This window comes from Chrysochloris asiatica, unplaced genomic scaffold (genome assembly GCF_000296735.1).
Source record: "Chrysochloris asiatica unplaced genomic scaffold, ChrAsi1.0 scaffold00059, whole genome shotgun sequence".
Classification (NCBI taxonomy): domain Eukaryota; kingdom Metazoa; phylum Chordata; class Mammalia; order Afrosoricida; family Chrysochloridae; genus Chrysochloris; species Chrysochloris asiatica.
Genome location: NW_006408577.1, coordinates 17,111,766 through 17,121,374, shown reverse-complemented (window position 1 = coordinate 17,121,374; position 9,609 = coordinate 17,111,766).

The window sequence follows — 9,609 nt, the reverse complement described above, 5'->3', positions numbered from 1 at the left end:
GGAATAGAATTTGGTTCAGAAAGAAGCAGTGAGGAAGGTGAAGAGTGTTCTAGATACAGGACAAAACATGCACTGGATCAAAAACACAGATTAAACTTAGATTCTAATCAGCAGCAAAGCAGGGGTAAGAAGTTGTTTTGTTTGATTTCTCAATTTTGTATTTTCAAAAAGATCAAAGTTACACTCAAAATCACACTTTTGCACAACTTATTACCTACATTGTACTTTATGCTTTAGAATTATTTCTAATTTGAATTACAAATGTGAAGTCTGCAAAATCTTTTCAATGCTTAGTTATGTTTGTGGAATACTTATTGTACCCTAGCATTGTTCTGAGAGTTTTTTTACATGCATTGGGTCATTTAATTCTTACAAGAATCCTGTTATCATTTAATTTTGATAGACAACGAAACTGAGACAGAGAGGTTTAGTAACCTGCCTGAAATATCCACATTATTAACTCACAAAGTTGGAATTTGAACCCAAATAGTCTAGTGCCAGTACCTGCACTCCTATTTGCTGGAGAAATAAAGCAAGTACTGAATAGTTAGACAATAGTCAAGAGGCTAAGGAAGAAAACAAGATCAAGACCATGAAGCATCTTATGAGGCTCATAAAAGGGCTAGAACTTCTTCACAAGGGGAATTGGTTTTCTTTGAAGATTTTTAAGCATAGAAATGACATGATCCAAGTTACTTTCTACCAATTGGCTGGAGTGAGAACCAATTAAGGAGTAGCAAGGCCACAGACAGGGAGATAGGGAGGTGATAACAGTATTCCAGGTGAGGGATGGTAACTGCTTGGTCCAAGAGAATAGCAGGGGAAATAGAGACAACTGTTTGAGAAATATTCAAGAGGCAGAATCAACAAAATTTAGTGACTGACAGAGGGTGGGATTGACTAATGTATCATGCCTTTCTGGGTACATGATAGTGGGATACACTGGAAGAGCAACTTGGGGCAAAATATAAGTTCATAGGATTTCAAAACTGGACTTCCTATGCTTACCTAGGAATTCTGGTGTGGTGCTGCAGGTTAATGTTCTGGACTGCAAGGTCCATTTAAACCACAAAGTCAGCCATTTAAGCTCATCAGCTGCTCCTCAGAAACCCTATACAGGGTTGCTATGAGTAAGAAACAACTCAATAGCACTTAACAACAACAACAGCATGCTTATCTAAAGGACAGATGGACATGAAAGTCATAAGTACAAGAGAAAGTCTGTGTTAAGAATTGAACTGTGTCTCCCCAGAGTATGTGCTGAAATCCTAACTCCTGGTCCAGTAAATATGACTTTATTTGGAAAGGGAGTTTTACTGTCCTGGCTGTTGTTGTTCATGAGATCATGCCAGAACAGAGTGGGTCCTACACATGATCATTTCTATGCTATAAAAAAACAGAATAGACTCAGAGACACACATCAATGACCTCACAGGACTACCCAGGAAGGACCTGCCCCTAGAGTCACAGCCTGAATTCTCCAGACCCATGAAAAAAGAAATCCCTGTTCTCTATTTGTGTTATAGCAGCATTCCATAACAAAGACAGTGAATACAACATGAGAGTAGATGAGGCTTTTCACAGTCAGTGTGCTGTGTGCAATGCAAAGAAAGTCAGGAGAAGAATTTTACCAACATTCAAGAAGACAAGACAAGAAGCCCACAAAGATCCTTTGTTAATGAGCCATCATGGAGGGCCACATTTCGCAGAAATGAATGGAAAAGGATGGGAGCCAGTTGCTACAGAGTTGAATCTAACTCATGTTGCTCCCGTGTGGGTCAGAGTAGCACTGTGCCCAAAGAGTTTTCAATGGTGATTTCTTGGAAGTAGATTACCAGGCCCTTCTTCTGAGGTACCTCTGGGAGGATTTAACTTCTAAACTTTTAGTAAACTGTAGAGTGCATTAACTGTATACACCATCTGGGGATTCTTTCAAGAGAGAATAAAATCAAATGATGTCAAATGGTGCAAAGTCAAAGGGTTTTAGGATTTAGCAAGAAGGACATTATTAGTGACTTTGGTAAGAACTGTTTTAATGCAGACATGAGTCAAAAGTCAGAGGACAGACTATTGAAGAGAGTATGGGTGATGCAAAAGAAGAAACGGGCTGTAAACCACCTTTAAAGAGGTTTTACTAGGAAGAAAAAGAAGAAATTTGGCATAAAAATAGTTATCTTGTCATCATTGTTTCAGGTGCTGCTTTATCAAAGATGTCAGCCCAGTCAAAGACTGATGGGTTCAAATGAAAGAGAAATCAAGGGTGATTACAAAGAGAGATTCAGAAAAAGCTGACAGATTGAGATTTCAGGTTAAACTAGATGCTTGATCCAGAGGAGAGGAGGGACTAAGTAAGGATGGGAGTCAGGTACTTAGTAGGAGTAGAACATGAATCAGCAGCCTGTCTGAGTCACAGCTTCCTTTTCCTCCATGAAATAGATGCTGAGAACTCAAAGGAGGATGTGGGAAGGGAAGTTTAAGGAGAACGTTCCTCTTCTTCACTGGTCCCTGTGGTGGGTAACTCAGTTCAGTGCCTGGAAACATCAGTTCACTAACAGGGGCTCATTGTATATACTTCAAAAGTTAAATATTCTGGATACAATTATAATAGATAGAATAGAGTTATAGAAGTAGATAATGGAGTCTGTCAAGAAAATATAATCAAGCAAGTAGTCTAACATAATGCTCCTTTTAGTTGAAATGATAAAACATTTCAAGGGATGAATATTTCTATACAGAATGGACTTTAAAACATTCCAGAATATTTGTTTTTGTGTACTTTGTGTCCATATTAAGGTAATGCCATGGATTAAGTGTTGGGTTGCTAACCAAAAGGTCAGGCAGTTCAAATCTATCACTGCTCCACAGGAGAAAGTCGGCTTCCATAAAGATTAACAGCCTACGTATGGCGCACTTCTACTCCATCTACAAGGTTACTAGGAGCTGGACTCCACTTGACAGCAATGTGTCAGGTTGGGTATCCATACTGAACTTTGAAGTCTTTGTGTTAGCTCTGCCAAGGATGAGGCCGTCTGTTCCTGGAAAGATGTGCAGTTTCAGAACCCTATAAAAGGATTTTGTAAATTGGAATTGATTCAATGGCAGTTGATTTGCTTTAGTTTGGTGATATCAATATTTTCCCATGGTATTAAAAGATTCTACAACAAATCTGAGTATTTGTGAAATTTCAGATTCTTTTTTATCTCTCACATTCCATAATAGGGTAACACAATATAACTTACATTATAAATTTCTTCTTAAAATTGTTGTAAAACTGCCATCACAAGCACAGCATAATATGTTGCTTGGCTGTCCCCTCATTAGTTCCCATGCATTAAATTTCATTCAAATCACATGCAAAAGTTACCTCTTGTGAAGAATTTGTATGCTTCCTTTTTCCTGATATAATAAAAAATATACAACTTACTAGGCTTCACCTTTGACATAACTACAGGGAAAATCATATGTCTAATCAGGACAATTATAGTTAGCATGGGACTCCTGGTGTGGCACTGTGGGTTAATGCACTAGACTGCAAAGTCAGTTCAAACCACAAGGTTGGCGGTTCAATCTCACCAGTCATTCCTCGGAAACCCTATGGGTCGCTATGGGTCAGAGTTGACTCGACAGCACTAACAACAACATAGTTAGCATGTACCCCCTTTTCCATCTCATTGTCACAAATATTTTATTCTAATTTGTCAGCCTGAACTGATTTGTACTTTTTGGACACATCATTTTGGAATATGTGACAAAAATAATTAGTTAAAAGTCCATCTTAATGTTGTGAATAGTTGAAGGAAGTCCGTTTTTCCTGAGAAGACTTACGTTTCCATCTTGTCACAGCACATGCTAATTTGAATAAGTTTTGCTCTGATATTATGAGCCTACAATGGAAAACGGTATCTAAAAAAATTTTCAGACTTTAGATTGAATTGTGTCTACATCTGCTAAGTGCATCCCAAAATCTTACTAAACCACAAAGTAATGTTCAAAGAAAACAAACAAAAACATAATTCATCTATGTTTAAAAAAAAAAAAAAAATTGGACCTAGTATTTTGCCAGATTTTTTTGTTGCCCATTCAGCATAGCTGTCTTCCAGAAGGTGGCATTCTATTTTTTCTGAGGATAATTGAAACTCTGCTTGCTCGGTGGTTTTTATTCTTCCAAGTGATTTGTTTTCTTCAGTTTACACCATTCAAATGCCTCATGTTCTCTTCCAAGAACCAGGCCACAATACTGAAAGGTGATACACATCTGGTACCTTTAAAAGTAGCATCTGCATTGCCTGCAATAATTAGCATCTTGCATTACGGTGCATCCTGCTTTGCATTTATACTGCACCTTGAATCAAATGACTTTTATACCCTGATTTAGTTAATGTACACAACACTGCTGTCTTGCCTGTATCTCAGAAAGATCTGAAGAAATTTTATTCAGATTTAACCTAGGAAATGGGGGAAAGTGAAATTAGGCACACAAAGTAATAAAGAAACAAACATAAAACAGAACACCTGGAGATGAAAATCCTGGTTGCAAGTTCTTAAGTCAAACTACTTCCTCAAGAATTTCTGAGCTAATGAAAGTAATAACACTACACACAGCTTGCTGCCACCCATATCCTGCACACTGGTGTACTCTAGATAGCCTATATGTCTTCTTCATGAGAGAAGCAAACATTATTCGTAAAACTATAAAGGACAACAATCTTACTATCCTATAAAGCTGTCCTATGCCAACAGTGTGAAACAGGTATTGTTTATAATTGCTCGAAAATTCCACATCATTTCTGCCATAAACATGGGGGATTGTTTAAAAGCAATCTCTATAAATGATCCTTAGAGATGATAAGTATTCTACTTTGCCTTTATAAAAATCTGATTTTCCTCCCCCTTCATACTCTGTAGAATAAACACTGGACTTCTAGCCACAAGGTTCAAACCCTGCAGCCGCTCTGCTGGAAAAAAGACGAGGCCTTCTGCTCCCATAAAGAATTACACCTTCGGAAGCTCTATATAGGGTTGCTATATAAGTCAGCATCTACTCAATGGCATTGGGTAGGGAAATGAAAAGAAGAGACCGTACGCTTTCTGTGTTGATCAATATAGATGTTGTTGCCAAATGATAGGGACTCTGTGTAAAAGTATACAGAACACAATGTTACCCATTCCTGTATCATCCTCATGGTAGTAGGGATGGCTTGAGCTTGTGCAGCCACTGTGTCAATTCATCTCACTGAGTGTCGTCCTTTTTCGCTGACCTCTACCAGGCATGATGTCTTTCTCCAGGCATTGGTCCCTCCTGATAGCATGTCCAAACTAAGTGAGACAAAGTGAACCCATTCTCACTTCTAGGAAATATTCTTTGTGTACTTTTCCCAAGACAGACTTGTACATTCTTCAGACAGTCCATAATATAGTGAAAGCTTTGGGTTAACATGCTGATTTGAGCCTCAAGGTTGGCAGTTCAAGCTCATCAGTCACTCCTTGGAAACCCTATATACTACAGGGTCGCTATAGGTCAGAACCAACTCGATGACACTTAGCAACAACAATGAGAACTGCAACTCCGCAGGACTGACATAGAGTTCCAGGACTCAAAAGTTTTCCACTTTTCACAGAGTGCTTACCACACACACTCTTTATTAATAATCTTACCATGTTACAGTTTTTCTTTTTTTGACAAATTTCTGCCTTACACAAGTTCTTGCTTTCTTAGGTTCTACTGTATATTCAATATTCTTTGCCAATACCATAATTCAAATGCATCAACTCTTCTTCAGTCTGTATTCCTTTTTTGTTATCCGGTTTTGTATGCATATGAGGTTTGAATCAGGCACACCTTAATTATCAAAGCGACATATTTGCTTTTTAGGATATTGAAGAGGTATTTTGCAACTGATTTGCCCAATACAATATGTCATTTGATTTGTTGACTTCCATTTCCATGACTGTTGATTGTTAATACAAGTAAATGAAAACCTTAATGACGTCACGTATTTTCTCCATTTATCATGATGTTGTTTATTGGTCCAGCTGTGAAGATTTTTGTTTTCCTTATGCTAAGGTGTAATCCATACTAGTGCAGTAGTCTTTGATCAGTAAATGCTTCAAGTCCTCTTCGCTTTCAGTGAACAAGATTGTGTCATCTACATATTGGAAGCTGGTAATGAGTCTTCCTCCAGTTCTGGGGGTTTTCCCTCTCCATATACTGTACTGGGGAATAGAAACGGGACATACATAAATTCTATACTGATTAGTACAGATGAAATTCAGTAACTGGCTTTATTTTAGTATGGGAGCTGAAGCTACGGATTTCATCAAACCCCAGTATGTTTTTCCAAGCTCATTAGCCTTGCCAAAATGTAGGACAATGGTGGTAGATACTAGAGGCTTCACAATGTCTATAGAATAATTCATAATTTACAGTTTAAAATTGAAATTGTCCCAAGATATTCTTTTCCCCACTATATTGAGATGCTTCCTTTATCATGTACAAAATTTCCATTAATTTTTGGAGTCTATTCCTATTTTATTTTGTGGCGCTGTGGGTTAATGCACCAGACTGCAAAGCCATTTGAACTGCAAGGTTGGTGGTTCAAGCTCACCAGCTGCTCCTTGGAAACCCTATATAGGGTCGCTATGGGTCAGAACTGACTCGACGGCACTTAACAACAACAACAGTCTCATAGCACACTGCATTAAACCCTGAGGCTATAGACTAGGTGGTGTCCTCGTGTGGTGCTCTGGGTTAATGGGCTAGATTGCAAGGTCAATTGGAACCTTGCAGTCCAGCGCATCTGCCACTTCTTAGAAATGCTATACAGTGTCACTATGAGTTGGAACAACAACAGTGTAACAGGTTTAATCTCTGATAACACTCATCTTTCTTCAATAGTCTTCTTTTTCAGAATTTTACTAGCTATTCATATTTACTTTTTCATATGTTCTTTTGTATTAACTTGTTGAGTATCAAGTCAATTGACTTATGGTGACCCCATGTGACAGAGTATAACTGTCCCACAGGATTTTCTTGGCTGGTGCTGTGGGTTTATGTGCTGGATTGCAAGGTCTCTTTGAATCTCAAGGTAGGTGGTTCAAGCTCACCAGCCACTCCTCGGAAACCATATACCGGGTCGTTATGAGTCCAAACCAACTCCATGACACCCCACCACTACCACCACCACCAATCTTTAGGAAAGCAGATTACCAGGTGGGTTTCAGCAACTACCTTTGGTTAGCCGCTGAGAGTTTCACCATTGTGTAACTGTTTTTGTTTGTCTGTTTTTGCATTTCACGTCTATTTCAAAAGATAATACTAATCTTTTCATTTGGATGACACTTTATAAATTAACTTAGGAAGAATTTATATTTTTATTGGCTGTTCCTACATGGAATATTGGTGTGATGCTGTAGAGTAAGCACTGCGCTGGCACTGCTAACTGCAAGGTTGACAGTTCAAACCCATCAGCTGCTCCTTGGATACACTATATAAGGTTGCAATGAGTCAGAAATGACGCAGTGGTACTAACAACAGCATTTCTACATAAAACATAATATATCTTTCAATTTGATCAGTAGTTTTTTTGTTGTCTTTCAATAGTGTTTTTAATTTTTATTTATATAGCTCATGCACATCTTATTAAGTATATCCATGATCATTTTATTTTTATTTTATATCTTATTTTCTTCAGCTAAATCTAACAACTTATTGTGATTTGTAAACAAAACCTATTTACTATAGGATAAGCACTGGACTGCCAACTACAGGGTCGGCAGTTCAAACTTACCAGCTGCTCCTCAGAAATCCTGTACAAGATTGTTATGAGTGAGAGCCAACTCAACAGTACTTAATAACTGCAACAACATCGCATGTGTGTATCTTTCTGTTTTAATATTTCCCATTTATTGAGTTTTCTAGGTATACAATGAAATCATCTATATATACTGTGATTTAAAAATCTTTTATAGATACTGTACTTCTACTGTCTTTTCTTAATTGTGTTAACTAGAACCTATAGTATAAGGTCAAATCAAAGTGGGGAGTGTGGAGACACATGTCTAATTTCTATTTGGAGTGTGTGTCCATCTAGAAAATAGGAAAGAAGATTGTATTCTGTATTTGTGAATTATACCTTATATATTATATCAGAACAAATTTCAAAGCAACCAAAGATTTATATGTGAATACTTAAATGATAGAAGAAAATGTGAGGGAAATTATTTATAGTGTTGGTATTAAAGGAGTTATTTCAAAATACAGTGGATCCTGTGAGAGTCAGAATTCAACAGGACTCTCATTTTTCTGGATCTCATAAGTTTTCCATCTTTGACAGGGTGCAGTCTTAGCACTTTTCTATCACTCATTGTACTGAGAAAGATTTTTCTTCCCTGACAAGTTTCTGCCATATACAGATTCAGTTTCCTTAGGTTTTACGCTATTATTCAAATTTCAGTAGTCATAAAAGAAAAAAAAGGTTGTCAAAAAGAAAGAGTTCTAAATAACAAAAATAAGATAAAAGTGAAGTCAAAATATAAAACATAAAAATATATAAAGTATATTTAACTCATATAAGAAAAAATGAAATAAATAAATAAATGTTCCTAAAACTTGATTTCAATAATTATAGATCCATAATACAAAAGAAAAAGGGCAAAGAATATGAGCAGACTTCACAGAAATTGAAATTACACTGGCTCATAGTTTTATGGAAAGGCACTCAGCCTCACTCATGATAAAAGAAATAAAAATTAAAGCAACACTGATATAATGTCTCACCTATCAGCATGGCTAAACTCTAAAAGTTTGATAATTCACTATTCTAGCAAGTCTGCAGGCAAACAGACATTTTCAGACTATACTGTTAGGAATATAAATCTCTGAAAACTTATGAATCAATATCTATCAATATTGTAAATTTAATTCCATCTGATTTAGCTGCACTGCTTCAGAGAATTTCTCCTACAGACGTGTGTCCATGTGTCAAATGCAGAACTTATAATGCAAGATTATTCATTACAGCATTGTTTATATTGTTGTTGTTAAGTGCCAGAGAGTTGGTTCTGATTCATAGCCACCCAGTATAAGGTACAAGGAGCAGCTGGTGGGTTTAAACTGCCAACCTTGTAGTCAACAGTTCATTGCTTATCCTATAACACCATGCCAGGACACTGTATTTCTTATAAGCACTAGCAATTCTAGATATCCCTAATGTTTATCTATAGGAGATTGATTAAGTGAATTATCCATACAAAGGAACATGAATAGAATAAAAGAATAAGGAACCATGCAGTATTAAAATTTCAAAGCCTACCAAGGTATTGTTTAGTGAAAGCAAAAATTCAAATATAAACTTTATGGTATAACATTTCCATAAAAAAAAAAAAAAGGAAATATGCTAGAATTTATATTTACCTGAGTATTCATAAACACAATGAAGCAGGATACACATGGCAATGAGGTGAGAAACTTGGTAAATTGGAAACTGGGATTTGGGAAAAACATTTCACTATAGTTTTCCTATTAATTATATATATATATATATAAGAGAGGTGACCCAACGGAATGCGGAAATCATCGGACAATCTCTTTGATATCTCAAGCAAGCAAAG